At 36.3% G+C, this 26666-nt stretch overlaps 3 long non-coding RNA genes across 3 annotated transcripts in view; 2 read left to right on the top strand and 1 right to left on the bottom strand.

The window, feature by feature from the left end:
- Positions 1–26666, top strand: part of LOC139357018 (uncharacterized) — a 125705-nt gene that overhangs the window by 14425 nt on the left and 84614 nt on the right. The window lies entirely within an intron of this gene.
- The window catches only part of LOC139357017 (uncharacterized), an 89289-nt gene that overhangs the window by 35635 nt on the left and 26988 nt on the right, over positions 1–26666 (bottom strand). The window lies entirely within an intron of this gene.
- Positions 14004–24565, top strand: LOC139357016 (uncharacterized). The gene is made up of 4 exons (XR_011609619.1): positions 14004–14107; positions 18028–18131; positions 19129–19210; positions 24517–24565. It is a non-coding gene; the product is annotated as an uncharacterized lncRNA (long non-coding RNA).

Raw genomic sequence — 26666 nt, 5'->3', positions numbered from 1 at the left:
GAAAAAGCATTTGATAAAATTGAATATCCCTTTATAATAAAAACCCTCAATAAACTAGGCATTGAAGAAACATACTTCAAAATAATAATACTTCAAATACTTCAAAATAATAAGAGCTGTGACAAACCCACAGCCAACATCATACTGAATGAGCAAAAGCTGAAAGCATTCCCCCAAAGAATTGGAACAAGACAAGATTGTCTAGTCTCACCACTTCTATTCAATACAGAACTAGAAGTCCTAGCCAGGGCAATCAGGCAAGAGAAAGAAATAAAAGGTATCCAAATAGGAAATGAGGAGTCAAATTGTCTCCCTTCACTCATAATATGATTCTATACCTAGAAATCCCTAAAGACTCTGCCAAAAGGCTCCTAGACATGATAAATGATTTCAGTAAAGTTTTCAGATACAAAATCAATGTACAAACATCAGTAACATTTCTATATACTAATAACATTTAAGCAGAGAGCCAAATAAAAAATACAATCCCATTTACAATAGCCACAAAAAAATTCAAAATACCTAAGAAGACATTTAACCAAGGGGATGAAAGATTTCTACAAGGAGAACTACAAGACAGTGCTGAAAGAAATTATAGATGACACAAACAAATCAAAAACATTCCATGCTCATGGATAGGAAGATTCAATATAGTTAAAATGGCCACACTGCCAAAAGCAATCTACAGGTTCAATACAATTCCTATCAAATTACCAATGCCATTTATTACAGAATTTGAAAAAAAAAAAAAAAACTGTTCTAAAATTCATACAGAACCAAAACAGAGCCCGAAGAGTCAAAGCAATCCTAAGGAAAAAGAAAAAAAGCGAGTGGCATCACATTACTAGACTTCAAACTATTCTACAAGGCTACAATAACCAAAACAACATGGTACTGGTACAAAAATATTCACATAGACCAGTGGAACAGAATAAAGAACCCAGAAATAAGGTCACACACCTGCAACTATCTGATCTTCAATAAAGCTGAATAAAAACAAGCAATGGGGAAAGGTCTCCCTATTCAATAAATGGTGCTGGGAAAACTGGCTAACCATATGCAGAAGAATGAAACTGGGCCCCTTCCTCTCAGTATATAAAAAAAATTAACCCTAGATGGATCAAAGACTTAAATGAAAGATTTCTAACTATAAAAATCCTAGAAGAAAACCTAGGAAGTACTTTTCTAGGTATTGGTCTAGGCAAGAATTTGTAACTAAGTTCTCAAAAGTAAATCCAACAAAAACCAAAATTGACAATTGGGACCTAAATAAACTAAAGAGCTTCTGCATGCACACACACACACACAAAATCAAACTATGCATCCAACAAAAGACTAATACCCAGAATCTATAAGAAACAAATCAATACTTAACAAATAATCCCATTAAAATGTAGCAAAGGACATGAACAGATACTTCTCCAAAGAAGACATATAAGCATCCAATAAACATATGAAAAATTGCTCAACATCAGTAATCATCAAGAATTGTAAATCATATATCTCATAATCGTCAGAATGGCTAGTATAAAAAGTCAAAAAAGAACAGATGTTGGTGAGGTTGTGGATAAAAAGGAATGCCTATATACTGTTGGTGGAAATGAAAATTAGTTCAGCCCCTGTGAAACTGTTTAGCCCCTCCAATAGTTTGGAGATTTATCAAAAAACTAAAATCAAAGCAACCATTCAACCCAGCAATCCCATTACTGAGTATATACCCCAAAGAAAAGTCATTCTACAAAAAAAGACACTTGCCCTCGTATGTTAATTGCAGCTCTATTCACAATACCAAAGACATAGAATCAAACTAGGTGCCCATCAACGGTAGAGTGAATTGAGAAAATGTGATACATATACAGCATGGAATACTATGCAGCCATGAAAGAATAAAATCGTGTACTTTGCAGCAACATGGATACAGCTGGAGGTCATTATCTTAAGTGAATTAACCCAGAAACAGAAAACCAAATATCTCATGTTCTTACTTATAAGTGGAAGCTAAACATTGGACATAACACAGACATAAAAATGTAAACAATAGACAACGAGGACTTCAAAAGTGGGGAGGGAGGGAAGGAAGGGGGAAAAGGCTGAAAATCTTCCTATTGGGTGCTGTGTTCATTATTTGGGTGACAGAATCAATAAGGCTCAAACCTCAGCACCACGTAATATACCCTTTAAAAAACATGCACATGTACCCTCTGAAACTAAAATATTTTTTTTTTAAAAAAAAGAAATAAAAGCTTGGGTCATTCCAAGAAATTAAACTTTACTAACCCTCTGAGGTGCTGGCTGAAAGTAAATAGTGGAGAAAAGTTATACACGCCTAGTAAGGTTACTATTATTTCCTTGTGAAAATGAGGGCCATAATAGGCACTCATATTTATTTTTGCTGTGTATATACATACACACCAAACTGTCCCTCACCTCTATTATTTACATAGAGCATTATAATGTCCACTGACTTTATTTATGTAGAGCACGATAATGGCCACTGACTTTATAACCTAGTCTATTATGAAGACAGTAAGATGAGATTGTAACTGAACTAAGAGACAAATGAATAGCAATGAAAAAGTACTGATGGAGACCTAGATCTTCCCTTTTGGGATAGAATGGGAATGTTTTGTTTGTTCAGGAGGTGGTTGAATTATGTTAAGTGGGATCATGTGTTTGGCTACTTTTGTTTTTGTTTGGACCTTTAATATTGTGTATGAATTCTGGACAACCTAAGGAGGCATTAGGACTTCCTTTTAGTAGGAGAGGTTAGCAAGATAAAGTCCACATTTCCCAGATTCCCTTGCAGCAAGGTTTCTGACTGAAAGTGAATTGTGCGGGAGATTTGGCTCACTTCCTGTTCTCCTGTCGGCTTTCTCCTGTAAGTGTTTCCTGTTTGCCTTTATTCTTTGGATCTCTATTGAAAGTTTGCAAAAAAAAGTCCAGGATCTTCTCCTCCTTGTTAGGTCTAGAGCTCTGACTTGTATCTCCTCATCAACGTGAAAATGCCAGTTTCCTTTTTTGCGTTTTTGGTTTCTAAGCCGTCGTTTTCTGCTTAGTTTCTCTGTCTCTCACTCTGGGTTTTTGCAGTTGAGGGTCTGACAAATTCAAGGGTACTTTTTGTATGGAATACTGGACTTAGTTCTTTTAGTTCTCTGGGACCTTGGACCCTCGCATTCTGGCTGCCTTGTAGCTCTGAGCTCCAATTTGTTTCCTTTCTCCAATAAGATAGCTGTACAGTCTAGGCTGGCTCGTCTCAAATTTTACTTGTAGAAAATGTCTTATGACCGGGAGCAGTGGCTCACGCCTGTAATCCCAGCACTTTAGGAGGCCGAGGTGGGCGGATCACAAGGTCAGGAGATCGAGACCATCCTGGCTAACATGATGAAACCCCGTTTCTACTACAAATACCAAAAAATAGCCAGGCGTGGGGGCGGGCGCCTGTAGTCCCAGCTACTCGGGAGGCTGAGGCAGGAGAATGGCGTGAACCCGCGAAGCCGAGCTTGCAGTGAGCCGAGATTGCCCACTGGCCCACTGCTTTCCAGCCTGGGCAACAGAGTGAGACTCCGTCTCAAAAAAAAAAAAAAAAAAGTCTTATTTGTCCCTACATAGCACTTCCATAAAATACAGCAAGTATGAATTACTGAAAAGATTTACTGAATAAAAGACATAAAGGACATAAAAATATTCTTGTTTTTAAAATTACTAGATAAAATGCACCCAAAATTACTGTTAAATTATGACAAATATTTCGAAATCTGTCACATACTCTAATTATCTCAATAATATATATTGGTGTAAACAGTTTACAGAGGCCCTCTGCACCACACTTTGGTAGCCTTGTCTTAGGACATTGCCTACTGTTTAGTTGTCTGACACCACAAAGAGAGACTAATAGGAACCTATGGCTCACCTGGATGAATTTCCCCCGCTCTGGGTTTTGTACCCCTAAGTGCTGGCTGCACTTGCTGCTTTCCAATCTTTTCAAACAGCAAGGGTTTTGTTGTTGTTTCTCAATACAGCTTTCAGTTTCTTTCAGTAGGACTATGAGCTGAATATCACCTAGTTGGAGAAAAAATCCCTTTTCATCCTAGTTGGAGAAAAAAAAACTCCCTCCCAGTCGTGCTTCCTGTATAGCCTACAGAACTATGAGTCAATTAAACCTACTTTCTTCATAAATTACCCAATCTCATGTAGTTTTTTGTTTGTTTGTTTTTGAGACAGAGTCTCGCTCTGTCGCCCAGGCTGGAGTGCAGTGGCCGGATCTCAGCTCACTGCAAGCTCCGCCTCCCGGGTTTACATCATTCTGCCTCAGCCTCCCGAGTAGCTGGGACTACAGGCGCCCACCACCTCATCCGGCTAGTTTTTTGTATGTTTAGTAGAGTCGGGGTTTCGCTGTGTTAGCCAGGATGGTCTCGATCTCCTGACCTCGTGATCCACCTGTCTCGGCCTCCCAAAGTGCTGGGATTACACGCGTGAGTCGCTGCGCCCGGGCTCAGTCTCTTGTAATTCTTTATAGCCATATGAGAATGGACTAATAACTGAGAGAAACTCTCTCACTTAGCTTATGGTGATTGGTGGCTAATTCAATATTAGCCTTTAATATAAATGGCCTAAATCCTATACTTAAAAGTTGTAAAATAGCAAATTGGATTTAAAAAAAGCAAAAGCCATCCTTCTGTGGTGTTCAAGAGTCCCATCTCACATGTAATGACACCCACAGACTCAAAGTAAAGGGTTCTAGAAAGATCTATCACACAAATGGGATACAAAAACTAGGTGAATGAAACACAGAGAATTTTTAGGGTGGTTAAACTATTCTATATGATAGCATAATGATGGATACATGATATTATGCATTTATCAAACCCCACAGAATGTACCACAGAGTAAACCCTAATGTAAACTATGGACTGTCTTTCAGTAGGACTATGAGCTGAATTCCACCTACGCCATCCTAATTGAAGCAAAAAATCCTTTTCAGAGGTTTGGTATTTGTTTTCCTATTTCCTTCACTTACCACACCTAAATGAGGACAATGACCAAGTTTGTTCTATTTAGGGTCAGTAAACTACAACCTACTATTTACATCTTTATTTTGTAAGGAAATTTCTATTGGAAAACAGTCATACCCATTCATTTAATTATTTATGGCTGATTTCTCCACAATGACAGAATTGTGTATGAGAGATTATATGACCTACAAAGCCTGAAATGTTTACTATCTCTACAGAAAATGTTTGCCAATCTCTTCCCTGTATCATTTGCATTTTTCTGTAACTCTTAGAATTTCTGACATTCTGCAATCACACACTATGAAACAAATATTTATTAAAAACTGTGAGGCACTGGGAACTGAGCAATATTCCTGAGATTCAGAGATAAAATGACATCATCTTTTTATAAGTAGTATGGAACAAACTATGTGCAATGATTTCTATTGACTGAGTTTTAAAAGATAATTCTGAATGGAGCATTTATCATCCTGAGTTGGAAACATTACTAGTCCATTATTTGAGGGCATGGTGCCATTATTATGATTTTATTTCTGATACTCTCAGGGATAGATGATATCTAGAGCATACAGTTTGCTCATTTGGTCATTCTTAGTCAAGTCCATGACTTCCTTTTGTCATGGTGGTCTTTTACTCAAAATACATTTATATTTTTTTATTGAAACAAAATATTTCAGGCTGGGCATGGTGGCTCACATCTGTAATCACAACACTTTGGGAGGCTGAGGTGGGTGGATTACCTGAGGTCAGGAGTTCGAGACCAGACTGGCCAACATGGTGAAACCCTGTCTCTACTAAAAATACAAAGAAAAAAAAATTAGCCAAGCATGGTGGCGTGCACTTGTAGTCCCAGCTACTGGGGAGGTTGAGGCAGGAGAATCACATGAACCTGGGAGGCGGAGCTTGCAGTGAGCTGAGATTGCACCACTGCACTCCAGCCTGGGTAACGGAGCATGACTCCATCTCAAAAGAAAAGAAAAAAAGAAAAAAAAAAATTCAAAGACTGCACATTTTTTGTTAAGCATCATGAAAAAGAGCTTTTGTTTCTATCTCACTGTTGAAAGTAGAAGCCATTTTTCCTTTTCAGATGAGATCCAGCACGTTCAGGGTGGTATGGCCATAGACATTGAGTTCTCATACTACTAATAAACATTCAAGTAATAATTAGTTGTGATGAAGCAGAACACTCCCCCTTCTAAAATTGCTTCTCATTTGCATGGCATGTTTGTTCCCTCCATAAACTGTTTTGAGTTGAGAGTATATCATCATCGAAATGCTCCATTCTTATTTTTCTTTTTTGAATCATTTATTTTATTCACACTCTTTAAGTAAGATGATGATCTGGATCTTAAACCTGTCTGTAGTCAGATCACAAAATAATAAATGCTCTCTGAAGCACAATAGGACCAATCTGACACTGCATAACCCAAAAAGAGACACCTGAATCGTGTTTCCTCTGGAAGCATTTTATTCTCTGTCATTGTCTACAAAAGCTGCCGCCTAATAAATACACACAACGGAAGATTCCTGAATCACTGAGGCATGAAAAAAGTGTTTTTGTAGCAGCAGAAATGCAATTAACTGCAGCTTTGGTAACATTCTAGAGTGAAAAAAACTGTAGAGCCATTTCTCAGGCAATGCTAAATATGTATGAAATTCCCAACTTTTTAATCTCACTTTTAAATGATTTCATAGGCTCTTTAAGAGTCTCGCTCTTGATGCCTTTAACATCAGAATGTCTATTCTGCTTGCTTTTCCAGGTAGCATTTTGATGCTTAGCTGATTTACTATTAACAGCAATGTTTTACTAATACTTATTAATATTTGGAGTTTTTTAACAATAGCATAGAAGCTATTCAGGAGCTTGTTAGATATTCATAAGCACATTAAATTTTTAACAGATTTTGAAGCTCATGAAGCATGAAAAAATGTCCAACGATGTCTGGGGCATTTCTAAGATGTGATCTTCTGGTGGAATGGGATCAGTGGCTCTGGGAGGGACATGGAGAGTGGTGAGCAGAGAGTAGGGGGCATTGGGGGATGGTGAGAAGTGAGTATGGCTGGTGTTTGCCAAGAGGGTCTTCACTTGCTCTGGCAAAGTTCTCCTAGTTGAATAAAGTGCCCTCTGTTAAGAGAATGCAGAAGATGAACGCTTATTTCTGTGCTGTATTTTACTGCAGCGTGTATTTTCACAGCACTGCTAGGGTACAGGCAATTCCAGAAAGTTTACTCAGGCCCTAGGGCACTTCAGTTCTCTTATAGTTAAGTATATACAGGTCAAAACTCCCATACTTGGTGGATATATTGCCTGAGGGCATCTAAAAAATCTCCGCATGGCCAAGGATAATATCTTAAACAGAGTAGGTCCTAATTAGCATATGTCAAAACCAGAAAGGAGACATTTAGGAAAGCTACAAGACTGGAAGGCAGGCAGGAAAGGTCGCCCTTGTAAGAGTAATGGAAAGTTAGATCCGGATAAAGAATTTTACAAAAGTGTCAATATAACTAATAAAATGACCCTAAAGAATACTTAAAACTATGATTTATTGAGCATTTATACTCTGTGAAGGCACTGTGCTTTTATTTTTATTATTCCATTATTATCCACACTAATCCACTGAGGTGGGTCCCAGCATCAAAGTAACCTTATGAGACTGTTAAAGATAGATTCCAGGGCACAACACCCAGACCTTGGATAATTCAGTAGATGTTGGATGGGACCTACGAGCCTGCATTTTAGCAAATATCCAAAGTGATTCTGATGTGCCACACATTACCTAGACATTAAGTTTCTATTTATATAATCTAAGAAACCATTAACATTTCTGCCAGCCACATCAGTTTTTTCATATTAATCTTACTGTCAGTCAGAACCCTTAGGTTCTTTTTACACTAATTACTTTAAGACAGACAGTCTTCCTTCAGTTCCATATTTATAGAGTTCAAAATGAGAACTGCAATGAATAATTTTAAATCTATTCTTATTCCATTTCATGTGACGAATGCTGACTTCTAGTCCAGCCTGTTGAGAATGTTTTGGATATTTATTTGGCTATGCCATGAATTGTCATCCTATCTCAAGTTTGAAATCAGCCACACATTTCATAAGTGTGTCCTTTATTTGTAAGAGGGTCAGAAACCACTAAAAGAAAATGACAAAGGGCAGAATGCTGTCAGTTCCCTAGAGGCTTTCTTAAAGTTAGATTGCCAACTTGTTAACTGAAAATCTTCAGCTACGTTTTTTCGCCAACTACAAATTCACCTATCTCAACTTCTCTCCAGTCTTTATTTCTCCAGAGTCAATTAGAAAAATTTCACATTTTATTAAATGCCTTACTGATCAATTTATTATATTTCTATTTTCTTTCTCTTTTGTGCTAGTACAGGAAATTACAATAAAGGGAGTTTGTATTCATCAGAGCATATGTGTGTGTGTGTGTGTGTGTGTCTAGGGAAAGATTAATTATAAAGTACTGACTCTGAGGATAATAGAGGCCAAGAGTCCCACAGTCTGCCAGCTGGAGACCCTGGAAAGCCAGTGGTATAGTTCAAATCTCGGAGAGCCAGACAGTCAGTACTATAGACTTCTGTTTGGGTCTGAAAACCTGGGAACCAGAAATGCTGAGGGCAGAAGATCGATATTCTGAATAAGTCGGGCAGAGTTAATGCAACCTTCCTGTACCTTCTTGCTGTCTTCAGACCCTCAACAGAATGGATGATGACCATCTAGTTTGGGCAGAGCCATCTGCTTTACTCATCTATCAATTCCAACACTAGGGTCTTCTGGAACCACCCTCACATCTATACACAGAAACGTTTAACCACCTATCTGGGCACCCTTTGATCAATTTAAGTTGACACGTGAAATTAACTATTTGAAGATTTGTCTGGTGTTTAATTAAATGTACACTTTTTGAGTACCCAACTATGTCTAGGCACTGTCTTTCATTTAATGAACATGCACTAGTCTTCATGGGATCTTGCTTTCTCTCCTAATGGGTCATAAAGCATTCATTCTAGAATTGAGTAAGACAGTGCATATAAGAGGAAACACCATGCTTCCTCTCCATACTGCTTTCCAATCAATGCTGCCTGAGTTTTAGGGACTCCAAAGACTTCGAGATCACTTTGATTAAAAAATGTCGTAATAGAAATTTTTGTGGAAGCTCAGATTATGTAGTATAGACAAATTCCTTTTGATCTAAATTAACAGAGGGATCAAATGAAAAGGGACTTTGCATATCAATCATGCTTATCTGTTGATATCTTCTCTACTGTCTTCCACTAGAATTTATTTTATTCCTATTTATGTTTTATAAACTTAACCAATAGCATTTCTTCCCTATTAGGCTGTCAATTTCTTGAGAAAAGAGGACATGTTTTATTCTCTTTTTAAAACTCTAGTACAATGTTTTGCCCAATGTTGGCAAACAACAAAAATTATTTTTGGAGAAATTACTTTCAGCAGACACCTAGAAGGTCATAGAACCGAAAAAAAAAAAAAAGAAAAAGAGAGAGAGAGAAAATTGCAAAAGAAAATCATATTGTCGCCCACAATTTTGCCTATGATCCATCTTGGATTCCTTCTACTCATAAAGAAATTGGGGTATATTAGGTCACCAAAACTGACTGGTTTTCAGGCTTTTTCAAAGGTGGCATGGAAGCAATGGAATGAAATTCACAAATTAGAATTTGATTCAATGGTGAAATTAATTGCTTGCTCACTTCTGTACCAGGCACTTTGCATGTATTATCTCATGTTTAATGCTCAAGCATCTTGTGAGGTAATTTTTACCATTACTCCTCTTCTACAAATGAGGAAAGGAAAGCATAGAGAACTTACTACTTTTCCCAGCCTGAGTGGTGGAGCAAGGAAATTCCAGGTACACTGATTCGAAGACTATAAACTCTTACATTTCTTAATCTGTATATTATATTGCACCTAGGATAGAAGAGTATTTCATATTAACCACCTTTAATACAACATCACAGTGAATTTATGCTTTACCCCATGTAGCTGCTGAACCTTTGGCTCAGCCTGCTTTAGGCTCCTGTGTGCTGCCTGCACATGGAATGCAGAATTGAGATCCTTTCACTATGCAGAAAACTTTCAAGCCTGTTACAGTAAAACAATTATATTCACAAAGAGAAAAACTGTGTTGCAGTTTACAATCAATCAGTCCTGCAAAGTCATTATCCTAGTAATTGGATTATTATAATTGTATGTGAAAAAGAGAACTACCTGAGATACCTTTGATGAAAATGACAACAAAATTTATATCCAAATGGGTAATTTGGGTATAATTTAACTCAATGTGTGGTAGCAAAAAAAAAAAAAAAACCTTCTTCTGGATATACATGTTGAATATTAATTAATATGTTTTTAAAGCAAGTTTTGAGAAGTCTAATCCATGCTATCATGCCTAAACAGAATGTAGCTTTTTACTTTACCAAAACAGCCCGTTTATGAAGAAGGGCAGTAGGGACATGGGTGTAGCCTGACTGGATTTTTCATACAGTTAGACAAGGCTCATATTTCAACATGAAAGTTTGGTTTGAGATAGCTACGTCAAAGAAATTAATTTGCTCATTAATAAATATCAGTTAACCTTGGGGAACACTATGGTGTTATCTTGGATCCATGATATAAGTATAGGTTTCTAATATTTAAAAAGTGTAAAGTTTTCATCATTGTCATAAAGGTTAAAGAGAAATATGCTATTTGCTTGTATCTTTTTATTTGAATTCCAAATTGTATTTAATTAAACAAGGAAATCAATGCTTAGATCTCTTAGTTATTATTTAAACATTTTCTGTTTTAATTTTAACAAGGTAAATTTCTATGGTTGATAGGTTGATAATTATATTTTATAATTTATAGATACTTTTAATATGACATATACCCCGTTAATAGGTACTATATGAAGAAAGCACAGAGTCCCATTATCATTATATGCCAATATTATCATTACAGCAATAAACAGAGATAGAAACTGCTACTTGAAATAAAGAACACAAAATATGTGAGCTGATATAGCATTAAGCATCCCTTATATGTATAGAACTGGACTGAGAGTAAAATATAAAACAAAAAAGACATTAACTCTAACTTCAGCAAAAATTATATAACCTTTAAAATAGTACTTCAAGTTTATAAAAGCCTTTCCTATATTACTTCATTTCATTTTACCACAATCCTAAAAGTAGATAGGAAAGACAGGTTATTTTCATTTTCGGGCAAGGTGTTTGGATAGAAAGAGGTTAGAGGCTTGTCCTAGGTTATAGAGCTAATGCATGGCAGAACTGGGGCTGGAACTTAGTGCTTTTAATTCCTGATGCAGATATACTTCTTTTGTTTTAGTTGTCTTAACCTACATTGTATTAGGTATGGATCGGTAAAACTGAAATGTACTACAGACTGGTGCCATAGGGATGGTTAATGACGTGGCATAAATAGTGGTTCATATTTCTGCTTAATGGGATGTTACATTTTCATTTTGGACTCCAAGCATGAAGGATTTCTTTCTAACAAAAAGGGAAATGAAAAACTTCTCCAGTTACAAAAGAATACAAAGAAAATTCTAACCTAATAAATAAAATGTAGCAGCTATTCCTTCCTCCCTCCCAGCTTCCCTCACTCCTTCCCTCTCTCCCTTCCTACTTCTCTCTCTTCTTACCTCTAAATAAATCTTATAAATACAATAAAACTTCTAAATGCCAAGCTCCGTGTTGACAACAGAAATACAACATTAAATAGCAAACACATAATCCCTACAATAATACAACTTACATTCTCACCAGGAGAAGGTGCCAAGGGAGGGGAAATAAATAAAATACATTATCTATAAATTATAGCAAATGCTATGAAAAAAATCAGAGTTCAGACAGAGAGAAAAACAGAGTCCTGCTTTATATAGGGGTGGTCAGGCCTCTCTGAAAAGATGATATTTATGTCAAGCCTGACGAGTGAAAAGAAAACAGCTTAGTAGATAAAAACACAGAAGGAGACAACAGCACAATCAAAAGCCTTAAGAAATACCTAGTTGACTACTTCAACCAATTGAAATAAATACAGTGTTGGCTCAATGTGAGCTTTGATGAGAGAAGCAATATGACTTTGGAGAGGTGGGGAAGGGACAGAACATGCAAAATCTTTTTAGCAGTGGCAAGGAGTTCAAATTGTTTTCTTGATGTATTATGAAGTCATTAGAAGACCTAGAGAGGGAAGTGACGTGAGTGAATTCTTATTTTAAAGACAACTTTTGCTACTACTTGGAGAATGAATTGGAAGGGTTGAGTGGGAGGAGAGAGAGTGTAAATGTGAAGATCAATTAGGATTCTGTTGTAATAGACTAGGTGAGAGTTGATTGGACTGCGGTGGTGGGAGCTAAGATGGAGAAGAGTCGGGAGACTTAAGTATTTGGGGAGTGTAAGTATTCAGGGCTTGGTAATTGATTGGATGTAAGGATTGAAAGAGGAATCAAAAATAATTTCTAAACTTGGGGCTTTACCAGGCAGATAATTAGTTATGCTGTAATTCAGAGATATTGGGAAATTGAGGTGGGAAGATAAACCTATTGAGGAAGTATAGAACTAGGGGATTATGCTACCTTAGGAATGGCTATAAACCATAATATTTTCTATATCTAGCTGGGTATATAATTCGTGGTGTTACCTTTATAGAGAAAGTATTTTAGTTCACTGAACTGTTAGTATCTAATGTCATCTAGAGGGTAAATTTCATAGAGATTTCCAAAAACAAAGTCAGGTCAATAAAGACCACAGAGTCAATGGGGAGACTCAGTAGAAATGGACAATAAGGCAGGAGAAACATCATGACAGAACGTAGCATGGACACCAGCAGCATAGAGAAGAAAGGGTTTTGAGAAATAGTAAGTATTCCATGTGGTGGAATTCTACTTGGATATTGTGTAAGATGAGTCAAAAGGAACTACCACTTATCAGGGGAACCAGCCCCCAATCTTTTAATGTAGGTTCTTTTCTATTTTCCCTAAGTGTTGGCTGGTCTGAGAAATAAAGAGAAAGAGTACAAATAGAAATTTTACAGCTGGGCCTCCAGGGGTGACATCACATATTGGCAGTTTCCATTATGCCCCTTGAGCTGCAAAACCAGCAAGTTTTTATTAGGGATTTCAAAAGGGGATGGGTGTACGAACAGGGAGTAAGTCACAAAGATCACATGCTTGAAAGGGCAATAAAAGATCACAAGGGCAGAGAGGCAGAGCAAGATCACAAGGCCAGGGTAAAATTAGAATTACTGATGAGGTTCCATGTCCCACTGGGCACACATTGTCATTGGTAAATATCTTAACAGGAAACAGGTTCGAGAGCAGACAACCGGTCTGACTAGAATTCGCCAGGCTGGAATTTCCTAGTCCTAGCAAGCCTGAGGGCACTGCAGGAGACCAGGGTGTATTTCATTCCTTATCTTCAACCACATAAGACAGACACTCCCAGAGCAGCCATTTTAGAGACCTCCCCCTGGGAATGCCTTCCTTTCCCAGGGATATTCCTTGCTGGGAAAAGAATTCAGCGATATTTCTCCTATTCGCTTTCTGCAAGAAGAGAAATATGACTCTGTTCTGCCTGGCCCCACAGGCATGGTTATTTCTCTTGTTCCCTGAAAATTACTGTTATCCTGTTCCTTTTTAGGATGCGCAGATTTCACATTGTTCAAACACACATGTTTTACAAACAATTTGTGCAGTTAATGCAATCATCACAGGGTCCTGAGGCGACATACATCCTCAGCTTACAAAGATGACAAAATTGAGAGATTAAAGTAAAGACAGGCATAGGAAATTATGAGAGTATTGATTGGGGAAATGATAAATGTCCATGAAATTTTCACCATTTATGTTCAGAGATTGCAGTAAAGACAGGCATAAGAAATTATAAAAGTATTAATTTGAGGAACTAATAAATGTCCATGAAATCTTCACAATTTGTGTTCTTCTGCCAAGGCTTCAGCCGGTCCCTCCATTTGGGGGTCCCTGACTTCCTACAATAACCAATGGATTTTGCAAAAGCAGTTATGAAGGTCAATGGAGTGCTTATCCAGAGAAATTTTATTGGTGAGTAAAGGTAAATACTAGATTGGCATAAATTAAGTCAAAAAATTAGTAAATGAAAAGACCCTCAACAGTATTAATCATCACGCAAATGTAAATCAAAATCACAATGAGATAACACGTATGTCACCTGGATGGCTTTTATAAAAAATACCTATAATTATAAGTGTTGGTGAGAATGTAGAGAAACTGGAATCATCATACACTTTTGGTGGAAATATGAAATAATGTAGTTACTTAGGAAAACAGTCTGGTATTTTCTCAAACTGCTAAACATAGAGTTATCAGATTATCCAACAATTCTGCTTCTAGACACATACCAAAGATGACTGGAAACATAAGTCCACACAAAATCTTGTACACAAATATTCATAGCCACATTATTCTGAAGAGCCAGAAAGTACAAACAACCCAAATGTCCATGAATTGATGGAAGGATAAATAAAACATGGCATATCTATACAAAAAACATACTTTAATCATCAAACGAATGAGGTACTGACATATGCTATAATGTGGAAAAACCATGAAAACATTATGCTAAGTGAAAGAAGCTAGACACAAAGGACTACACAGTGTATTTTTCCATTGAATGAAATGTCCAGAAGAGGCGAAGCTAGAGACAGAAAGCAGGATAATGGTTTCCTGGGATTTAGGAGGCATGGGAGTGAGGAGGAGGTAGAGCGATTAAGAAGTGACACTAAGGAGTCCAGGCTTGTTTTGGGGATAATAAAATGTTCTAAAAATGATAGCAGTTATAGATGCACAACTTTGTAAGCATGCAAAAAACTATTGAATTGTTCACATTAAGTGGGTAACTTTTGTGGCATATAAATTATATCTTAATAAAACTGCTAAAAAATAGAAAAGTAGCAAGTGAAGACAGCACAGGAAGAACAAAGAAAGAAGAAAGGGAGGCAGGCAAGCACACAGTATTCAGTATATTTAGTTTGTTAGGAATGAGCAGGGAATGAGAAGGAAGACCACAAGGTGAGATAATACCAATTTCTGCTTTGGATTAAGGTGTTCATTAACTTATTAAACATGCAGAAATATTTTTTAAAAGATGATTCTCTTCAGTGAACAATTACAATATTGGATCACAGACCAATGATTAATCCAATTCTGTTGACCTGAGAGTCAAAAAATCAAAATTCTTATTTGAAAGAAAGGATAGCAGGAGGGTAGTCCTACTAAACAGGATTTTTTCTTAGAAGATTTTATTTTCCACTTAAATTTTCCACTAATATTGGATCAATCATTCACAATCAAGGCACTAATAATGTACTTAGAACAGTAACCAAAAAAGTGACTTCAAAGCAACTTTAAGGAGTAGTTTTAATGGTCAAAGTACAAATTGAATAGCACAAATGAATTAAATCTCTCAATATCCTCATCAATAAAAGATAATTATTAATCAAATAATGTATAAAATCCACACTATCTCTGTATTTTAATAAATCTGGGCTATCTAAATAAATCTATTCTAGAATCCTATACCTTTATTAAAAAGGTGTTGACCTCTGTGAGTGGAAGGACCACACAAGTGTCACACCAGGTGGTCTCCATCGGCCAACATGCCCTAACATATGAAAATACCAATAACTATGAAAAATCAACTTCATATTTCCACAGATTTGATAAACATCATGTTTTCAAATGTAAATGATTTAACCGTACTGTGATAACTTAGGGAGAAAACCCTTTTGTTCTGTCAATAATAGTTACTTGACTAAATGATAGATGATGAAAGGACACTGAAAAACATTTCGGAAAGGTTAATGTAAAAATGAAGATGAAACATGGAGAAGGAAGATTAGGAAGTCAGACCATTTTTTCTGTAATTACAATTTGATATTCATTTTTTCATAAATGTTGATTGATTTCAAGTAAGAAAGGGAAATCACTGGAATATTGGGTGGCAGTAGAACTAAGATTAAAATCAACAGCTGGAGTGTTGGTGAGGTAGCTGTTTTTCTTGGCACCAATTTTGTTATTCATTTAGGAATGTTGTTTAAAGGGCTGTTAATCAGCTACTCATGGTGTATGGGCTCATTGCAATGCACACATTTCTTCACATTATGATGAGTCTGTTACCAACTAAATACACCATGTGGCCTAATGATTTTATCAGGATTTGAGAAAGAACCTGATTCTTAATTAGGATCAAAAAAGTCTTGAAGACAAAAAAGGTAATCAAATAATCTTGTAGTGTTAGAGTTGGAAGTGAATTTGTCCAAACTTCTCATTTTATAAGTGAGAAATCTGAGGCCCAAACAGGTTAAATAACTTCCCCCTGATCATTTAATGTGGGAGGATCCAGGATTCCAAATGTCCTAATTCCTTGTCGGTCTCATATTTACTATACAAAAAATAATAAACCACTCTAATTATTTGCCCTAATTCTGACTTTAAACAAAGCAAGGTTTTAAACATTTGACAAGTTCCCAACTTTTAAGTATAGCAAAAAGCAACACTTGGAAATGCTGAAGCTAAACTTGATTTTCCCACAATACTGCTTTGTCAAAGAAAAATAGCAATGCGACTCTCCAGGCAAGGAGTTTCTTAGGCAACAGAAAACCAATCCTTTCTTGAACTGCATCTAACTACTGATAATCTCATATGTTGACTTAAAAAATATAAAGATTAAATATATAATTATATTTTTACTCTTCTAGAAGGTGCATTTTATTTTCAACATTTGTTTGCCAAATGGACAAAGTTAAACAGGGAAAAAAAATATTTAAGACTATTGCAATAGAGGAGAGATGCCACAACACTAAAGTCTGAGTTCAGCTCCCTGAAACAAATGAGAGAATTTTTGTTTGTTGGTTGGTTGGTTGGTTGGTTTGGAGACGGAGTTTCGCTCTTGTTGCCCAGGCTTCAGTACAGTGGTGCAATCTTGGCTCACTGCAACCTCCACCTTCCAGGTTCAAGCAATTCTCCTGTTTCATCCTCCCAAGTAGCTGGGATTACAGGCTCCTGCCACCAACCCTAGCTAATTTTTGTATTTTTAGTAGAGACAGAGTTTCACCATGTTGGCCAGGCTGGTCTCGAACTCCTGACCTCAGGTGATCTGCCTGCCTTGACCTCCCAAAGTGCTAGGATTACAAGGCATGAGTCACCATGCCAGGCCTAGAGTTTTGAAGAGTTGAGTTTGGGGAATCACAAGCCATCTGTTTGCCCTCACTCACTGAAAAGTAAACTTTCTTCTATCTTCATGACGGCATAATTTTTCCACTTGGAGCAAGGCACCCAGTAGGTCAGGCTCCTATCTTTCCACAGCAACTGGACGGTAGGGATGCTAGTCTCTTCAGTGATTACATTTCAAAGGGACAGCTCCCAGGTCCTTGAGAGAGACAGTCCTGGGTTGTAAAACTGGCAAGAAGCTTCTAAAAATATTTTCATTTCAAAAAGTCAGAGGAAGAGTTCATAATAAGTTTTCTAAAGTAAATACCCTAAGAAAAGGGAGGGAAGGCTCCTCTGTGTTCAGGCCAACTGGATGCTGCAAGGGCAGGATGAGAAAGAGTTTAGGGGCCTAGAGGCAGGAGGAAGCCTATCTAGAGTGTAGTCAAACTGAGGGACATGCTAGGGCTGACTTGGTCATGCCCAAGGATGGTTCTTCCCAGTAAACTGATATCATTTTAAAAATGCTGATTGTATCAGAACCACTCAAAATCAGCCAAAGTGATTTGATGCATGAACAGAATTGTAATGACATATAAATACTTAGGTGACCAATTTAGACTTCAGGCATTTGGAAGTGTCTATGCCTTCTTCTTACACGAAGAGCCAGCCATTGAGGAGAGACAAAGGATAAAGTGTTAATCCTTCTCTCTTTCTATGTTGTTGTTGTAATTTGTAATTTACACAATCTTCTTCTACAGAGTAATTGTTTTCCTTTTCCCTATTTGCCACTTCAGGTCCCAAATTTATTTTCCTCTCCCAAGACAATCATACTCTTCAAAGATCAAACCATTAGAAGACCTGGGAATGGTCACCCGAAAGAAAGTCATGACCATATTTTGTGAGCATGATTTTAATCTTTCACTTATCTCTATGTTTGGTTAAAATTGCATACATTGTAGTGTTTATAGCTTTGCAAAAGCTCAAATTCTAAATTTCATTTAATTTAGAAGGTTTTGGCAACAAAGCCATTTAGTCATTTTTGTTCTTTCCTCTAAATTATAACTTCATATAATATGATTTTAAAATTATATTTAGTGCCAGTATTTTATTGCTATATTTTAGGTTTTGCATATGAATTTTTGATAATTGATACTAAATTTAGCTTTTTGTAATTATCTGTCACTTTTTTCTTAGAGTTATATGTGAAAGATGATCCATCATTTTATTCCAAAATCATTAATTAACTGATGAGACAATTTAAAAAAAATACAAAGAAATTAACCAACTGTCATTCAATAAAGTATTCTAAGAAATAAATTTTTTGGTAACTTTAGAAAATATATTAAATAAAATCTCGTGCTTGGATTGTCTTTTATATTCTTGATTCCAAATCATTTTCAAGAGAAGAAACAACAGGGTTTTTTTATTAAGTACTTTTATCCCAGACGGGATTTGGCTTCCTGTTCCCAAGATGAATCCAGCTTGGGTTTCGGCTCCTTCTACCAAGCAAGGTGGACTCAATGTGAAGTTCAAGTCAATAACTGGAGCACAAATGTAAAAAACCCCAGGGAGATTGAAGGCACATAGAGCCTGCCATACAGGAAACTTGGTGGCCTGGAGAGGTGGAGTGGAGGACATAGAGGAGAGGTTAGGGGAATAGAGGAGATACACTGAGGACAGAATCAGGGTGATGTGGCTTAGTCTCATTGCCCCTTGAGAACTGTGGCCAGAAGTTTCCACCTGAATGGGATGGGGCAGAACTGCACCTAAACTGTCATCTCTACTACTATGTGTGGGGAATTTGTCAAATGCTGCTGAGCTGGGCCAGGCATACAAGTAGCGCACAAAAGATTCTTGATCCAAATAAGCCACTATCTTAAAACTCTGATCCCCAGGTTTTGCTGCAGCCATGCTATTGGCTGGAATGAGGCAGTGCTGTCCAAAAGGAGAAGAACTTGAGTTTTTGTCAGAACTGAGGTGAGGAATAGGTGATAATAGTTCTGTAACACCCTGAGCATTCCCTCCAGACCCTGTAGACAATGGTACAGGAGGGGACTCATCCCTAGAGCAGAGCAGAGCAGTGCCTGGGACAGGGAAATGAGGTGGCAAGGAGACCCAGGAAAACAAAAGCTGTATATGCTGAATCCCAGAGTTCATGAAGTCAGCGAGGAGGCCCATCCTACTGGACCCACAAATTTTCACAAAGGCTCAGTTCTTGTTTTCCTTCCAGGCTGCCATTCCAAACCCAGTTAGAGGGCAGTTTCAGGGGAATAAAGATGAGCTCAGGGAAAGAGGGACAGAAAGAGAGAGAGCAAAAGAGAGAGAAAGGATATTGATATGGTTCAGCTGTGTCCCCACCCAAATCTCATCTTGAATTGTAGTTCCCATAATCCATACATGTTGTGGGAGGGAAGAGGTGGATATAATTGAATCAGGGTGGTTTTCCCTATCCTGTTCTCATGATAGTGAGTTCTTACAAGATCTGATGGATTTATAAGGGCCCTCTCCCTTCACTGGGCACTCATTCTCCTTCCTGCCACCAGGTGAAGAAGGACGTCTTTCTTTCCTCTTCTGCTGTAGTTGTAAGTTTCTTGAGGCCTCCCCGGCCTTGCAGATCTATGAGTCAATTAAACATCTTTTCTTTATAAATTACCCAGTCTTGGGTATATCCTCACAGCAGCATGAGAATGGAGTAATACAGATATTATATGCAGAGTGAAAGAAATAAGATCCTACACCAGGGGAAGTGAACCTAGTAGCCAGAACAACAATTTAAAACAAACACAACAAAGACCTTTAGAAAGATAAGAGTAACAGCAATGGGTGGTTATGAAGAACTAACTGAAAATATTTAACATGAATAAAATAATTGTTGAGATAAAGCAATCAAGGAATAAAGATTTAAGCGGACACAAAGACAAATTGGTGAGCTGAAAATCTTCACTGAGAAACTCTCCCAAGAGGCGTCATGAAGATATATATATATATATAAAACAAAATGTAAAAATATATATATACACACACACACGCACACACACACATATATGTATAACAAAATGTAAAACAAATTGGGCCAGAAATAGAAATATCAAACCTTTTTCTAATGAGTCCCAGCTATAAAGATGTCAGACTGATGAAAAGAAAGGAATGTATGCCTGAGCAGAGAGGGGATAAAAAGGCAACAAAAGGACACAACAAGCTCTCTGACTAAAATGAGCCTTCTGTAACTGGGACAGCAGTTTCCTGTGAACAAAATTCATAAATCTTATAAATTTATGAATTACACAAAGACTTTAAATACAATATTTTTGCACCTGGCCAAGTAGGTAAGTGGAAGTGTGACAACAAAAACTAATAAACAAAGAAGACATTTGAAGTTTAATTTTTCCCAAAACTGATTTTAACATAAGAATCTGAGTAAAAGCAGCTGACTTGGAAGATGGAAGTATTCTTGAAATTATCATTCAGGACTGGGGAAGCGAGGCAGGAGAACTAGAAGCCAAAAGATGCTGCAATAGGGATCAGGTACCACTGCACACACCTGATGCCCAATTCTGCTGAGGACTCCTGGGAGGTGAGTGAACATACCTCAGTGTTGTCCCCCTGAGGGGCAAGAAGTTTGAGGTATGTGTCCATCAGATTTCATCTCTAATTGCTAAGAATTGCTCACAAAAATGTTAACCCTGAGTAGTTTTTGCTTGTCCTGATAGGGGCTGAACATGGTCCCTTGGCCAGAGAAAGCTCGCAGCTGCAGTCACAAGAGTTTGCTTTATGGGATTAAAGTGAAGCGACAATTCCTGTTACTACAAACAAGAAGAGTGAGACTTAATCAAGGGGATCTTGGGAGAAAAAAAAATACAGTCATTTAAAAAAAAAAGAATGAGAAAAGTTTTACAATGGACTCAGTGAATTAATGAACTAATTTAATGAATTGGAAATTAACACTAGTTTACTCACATATAATGTAGAGCAAAGCAACATTTTTAAAAATGTGAAAAGACAATTAAGAACTAGGAGGCTAGATGAAGAGAAAGCAACATTTATGTAATACAAGTATTAGAAGAAAAGAGTGGAAGAGAATGACAGAAAGGTAGTAGAAGGAAAGATCATTGTAAAGAATTTTCTAGAATAGTAGACATAAATCTTCAAGTTAAAAGCAAACTCTAATTCATAATTAGATACATGGTGACTAGACTGAAATATGAAGCCATCTTAAAAAGTGTCAGACAAATAAGAAAACTGATTTAGAGAATGTCAGTTTATCTGCCAGCCTATTTCTCAACAGCATACTAGATGCTATAAGAGAATAAAAGAATAATCTCAAAATGTTGAGAGCAAAAAGAGTTACACAATTTTATTTTATTCAATTGACTCTCATCCAACACTAAGGGCAAAATAAAAACATTTTCCATCGAGTAAAGATGGTAAATATATTAAAAAGGCGAATAAGAATATTGACAAAATATCACAGTACATGTGATACTATGAGAATCTAAAGATGCAATGTGAACTAAGTTTATGCATTAAAAAAAGGGGCAACTTTTATTTCCAGTAGTATGGAAGAAACTCCCAAATGAAACAGCTAGCATGCTGAATAAATATTTTTAAATGCATATTTTTAAGTGCATTGGTGAGTTTGCAAGTTAGCAAGGGCACAAGCTAAGTGAACACAGTAAGTCAAAGAAGGGAGTAAAAACTGAAACCAGTTTTTATCTTGGGGGTATTTGCTACACTGGATGGATTTGAACCTCAATTATCAAAGCTTCATGAGTTATGAGCATGACAGAAAATGTCCACATGAGGCATCTATTAGGCTACATCCTCGGGGTAAAGAATGAACTAGAAATAACCCTCTCCTTCTCCACTCTACCTATCCATACATTTATCATTCTGTCTTGCAAATACCTATCAGAGGAATGCAAGAAACAAAACAAACAAATAAAATCCCACACAAAAATCCTCACAGGTTACCTCTTAAGAGCTTTGGCAATTAGTGAATGACTGAAGGGATTTTTTTTCCTTTATAATTTGTAATTATAAAGGATTGTAATTTGTAATTATAAAGGATTATAAAGGATCATCTAAATATAAAATTCAGATGATCTGAATTTTGAATTTATAGTACTGAGGTGCTCCTAAATGACTCTAGCCAAGCCTTTAGTTTAAAGTAGTCCTGAACTGGTAGTACCCCAAAGTGCCTAAAGAATAAAAATCTCAACTTCAAAGCTGAATTAAAAGAATTCTCGTGGATTGATTTCCAACAAATATGAATTTCAACGAGAGAGAGAGAGACAATGGAGAGAATGGAGAAATTAAAAAACGGGAACAATGGGGAAATAAAAAAAGTAAAAAGTAATAGAATATTCAATGATATCAAGCAACATAACCATATAAAATAAATATGTTTAATATATTTATAACACTAAAAATGGGATAGAAAAATATAAGGCACAAAAGACTATGAAATGGCAAACAAAAGTTAAGAATAAAATGCAACTTCTAGAAGAGTAAAATATATTTCATATTTACATTTAAAAAATATATTTAATACTTACATTTTTAAGTCAATATATGAGATTATCAGTCAGACGCAGTTCAGGAGAGGACTGGTTTTCTGTTGCCTAAGAAGCTCCTTGCCTGGAGAGCCACATGCCATCCCTTCTCAGTGAAAGGCGTTTCCTCATGACCTTGACTAAAATGTCTAACTTTCTCCACTCTGGAGATTTCATATGTAATTTCCTCTTTTTATTTTTTGTTCTATTTCTCCTACTAGAATGAGACCTCTCTTGGGTAGTGGTTACTGTTTATTTTCTTCACTAAAGTAGTTCAGGACCTATAAGAGTGTTTAAATATAGAAGTAGTTCAGTCAGTATTTGCTGAATGAATAGAATGGTGAACCTGAAACAAATTAAGAAGAACACAATCTAAAAAGTGCGACAGATATAACATATGAAGGAGAGTGAGAGAACAAAATAGGGGAAAAAAAATCATCAGAAAGTTAAAAAGCCTAAGTTATTTAAACTAGCTGTTGCAGAATAATAATGACATAATTATAGGATCCAGTATGTCTAGCAACTAACTAAAAGAAATTTCAGAAAGAGGGAACAGAAACATTAGAGAAACAGAAATGATCAAATAAATAACATGAACAATAAATAACATGACTTCTGATTTATGTAAGTCACCATAATATTCTAATAATGTAAATGATGACTATTACATCACAACAGTGAGAAGATCAGAGCAGAGACACCATGTTCACCATGTGTATGTTTGATGATAAGATAAGGACTATAAAGGAAAGAAAACAAAACAAGAAATGTTACTTATAAATGTAAATGAATGTATCCAGCTGAAATAAAGTGTTTGTCTTTGGATGTTAGTTGAGGGGTACAAAATTTCACTTATACAAAATAAATAAATTCTGGCACTCTAACTAGAACAATGTGGTGATAGTAAAACATATTGTATTGTATATTTCAATTTTGCTAGGAGGGCCGACTTTAAGTGTTCTTGTCACACTCATATACATGCACACACATATACACACAAACACACACACACCCAAAGTAACTACCTGAGGTTAGGGATATGTTAAGTAGCTTGATTGTGGTGACTATTTCACAAGATATACATATAGTAAATGATCAACTTTGACACATTAAATATATACATTTGAATTGTCAATTACCTCCAAAAAGTTGGGAGAAAAGGTGAAATAATAACCACACACAAACAGAAAGTGGGAATCAAAAGTTTGAAGTGGTTGGATAGTTACTACTGTTTTTAGTCATAAAACTTGTGGTACAATTTGGGTTTTAAAATACATATGTGAGTTAATCTGATAAAGAATTAGAATAAGGGCCGGGTGTGGTGGCTCACGCCTGTAATCCCAGCACTGTGGGAGCCCAAGGCGGGTAGATTGCCTGAGGTCAGGAGTTTGAGACCAGCCTAGCCAACATGGTGAAATCCCATCTCTACTAAAAATATGAAAATTAGCTGGGCGTGGTGGTGCGTACCTGTAATCCCAGCTACTCAGGAGGCTGAGGCAGGAGAATTGCTTGAACCTGGGAGTTGGAGGTTGCAGTGAGCTGAGATCACACCACTGCACTGCAACCTGGGTGACAGAGTGAGACTCTGTCTCAAAAATAATAATAATAATAATAAAAAGAATTAGAATAATAATTATATGTTTGAGACTATAGTTGATAGTAATAAAAGTAAATATCCTTTTTTTTTTTTTTTTTTTTTTTTTTTTTTTTTTTTTTTTTTTTTTTACCTAGAAACCTGGAATTCAGAATGTTTGACCACACACATAATCATTTGTTGGTGATGACCTAAAATAATGAAAGTGAATCTACACTTCATTCTTCAAAATTGTTTACAAAATATTTTGTACCTTTGTAGCATATTGAAAAAAATGATTTTGAAATACATATATGTTTAAGGCAAATAAACTCTCATTCCAAGTAAGCTGGTTAAACACACACACACCCCACATCCAAGGAAAACACATATCTTAACAGATATATTAAAGATATTTACAGTATTTTGGAAAAGTTTAATCCTAAATCAACGTATTTTTTTCAAAGGGAAAATGTTTATTTTGGAAAAAAAAAGTTTTCGGGATTAAGGAGGTTTTGAAATTTAAAGTTCACAGAAACAAAGGCTTCAGCCTCAGACCTTTACCAGGGAGAAAGGCTTCATTATCAGCTACTGTCAGTCACATGTGTCAGCTGATACCGAGACCTGTAGTCATTTCGAAAGAAAGGAAAAAAATACCTGTTTTCATTATGAATTCACGATCTATTATATGTGGCACAATAAAACAATTTAAAAATCAGTTAACGAGATATTTGATAAAATATCTGTAGCTGCTTTGCTGAGAGCTATGACAGGGCTTTGCAGCTAGCAGGCTGCCCCAATTGCAAAACATCGTAGCAAAAACAAGCACTGAAATCAAGTCTTGCTTCTGGCAAGTTTCATGCTGCTGATGATTTTTATTAAATAAGATATTTTAGAGGCAGGATAAGGTTTGCCCTTGGTTTGCTTTCTGACTTTGCATGCATTTTCAGCCATTTCAATAAAAGAGAAGGATTTATGTATATTAAACTTTGCCTAAAATGTTTTATGAAACAGTTTCTTTGAAGGAAAGGAATGATTTAAACTTTCACTAAATAATTACAGCTGATGTTTATCCATTGCCTACTATGTGCTATACTTGATATGAAGTGTTTGATATTAATGTTCTCATTCAATCCTCACAAGAGACCTGTGAAATAGGCACTGCCCATGTTATGCCTCAGTGGTGGGGAGAGAAAATATTATATTTCTGGGAGTGTGAGGACTTAAAAGCTCTACAGAGAAATTAGACGGTTCCCATTAAATGCTTCCCTTTTAGACTCTGGTGAATTGGAATGATAAACAGTTAGTCTTTTATTTTAGCAAGCAAAAATTTGGATTCCTCTAAATTCTATGTCTATCAGTGTAGATGGGTTTTCTGCTATATAAATGTCATATTTCCCAGTAGTTACGGACAGTATGTATTTCACAAACATCAACGAATAAAAAAGAATTATGGCTTACCGTGTTTGGTCTAACTTTTTAAATTTTGGAACACAAAATGAAGAGTCTCTGGTTTACAAGGTGAAGAAAGACACATTAAACAGGAATTTTAAAAGTGTTCCATTGACATGAGATTAAGAATTTGACTAGTTCTTAGATTTCGGGGGGAAAGGAAAAAGAAAGGGAAACTAAGACCAAATTCACTCTTTGTTGATGCCAAGTGTTCTTGAAAAGGAGGGTTTAAAGTGAAATATTTGGCACAACTTGAATCTGTATTAACTTGAATTTTGATATTTGACAGGTGACTTTTGCTTTAACTGTATGAATTTGGTGTTCAGTTTTTTTCTAATCTTAGTGTGTGAACCTGCTTTTTTTTTTTTTTTTTTTAAATGTCATTTTCAGGTTAAAATTGAAGAGGTGGCTTATTATTCTTCAGTTGGGCTGCAATTCATTCTCTTACCCCAATCATTTCCACCATTCTTAAGGCAACAATAGCCGATATTGCTGTACACAAAAAAGAACTGACTGCTATGGCTGACCCAAATCATGTAACAACCATGATTTTCCTTCTTGACAGCATTCCCCATCACTATACATCAAAGATCACAATGGCCACTTAATGACAAAAGTCAGAATGGCTGGAGACTGAGAGAAGCAAAAAAAGTTCCAAAACTGTCATTGTAGCAGCATAAAAATTGTGCAGTGGCACCTCATTAAATCTCCAGAACCTCAACATTCTCATACAATTCTATTGTAACTGGTGGTAGAGATCAAGAGACTGAAGGCAGAAAAATGTCACCTATTATTTCTAACGCAAGTCATTAAACTAGTTCAGCATGTCTGGATGTCTTCCGAATGGCCTAAATGC

The sequence above is a fragment of the Macaca nemestrina genome, chromosome 11 (genome assembly GCF_043159975.1).
Source record: "Macaca nemestrina isolate mMacNem1 chromosome 11, mMacNem.hap1, whole genome shotgun sequence".
In the NCBI taxonomy this organism is placed as follows: Eukaryota; Metazoa; Chordata; class Mammalia; order Primates; family Cercopithecidae; genus Macaca; species Macaca nemestrina.
This window is presented reverse-complemented; position numbering and strand designations above follow the sequence as displayed.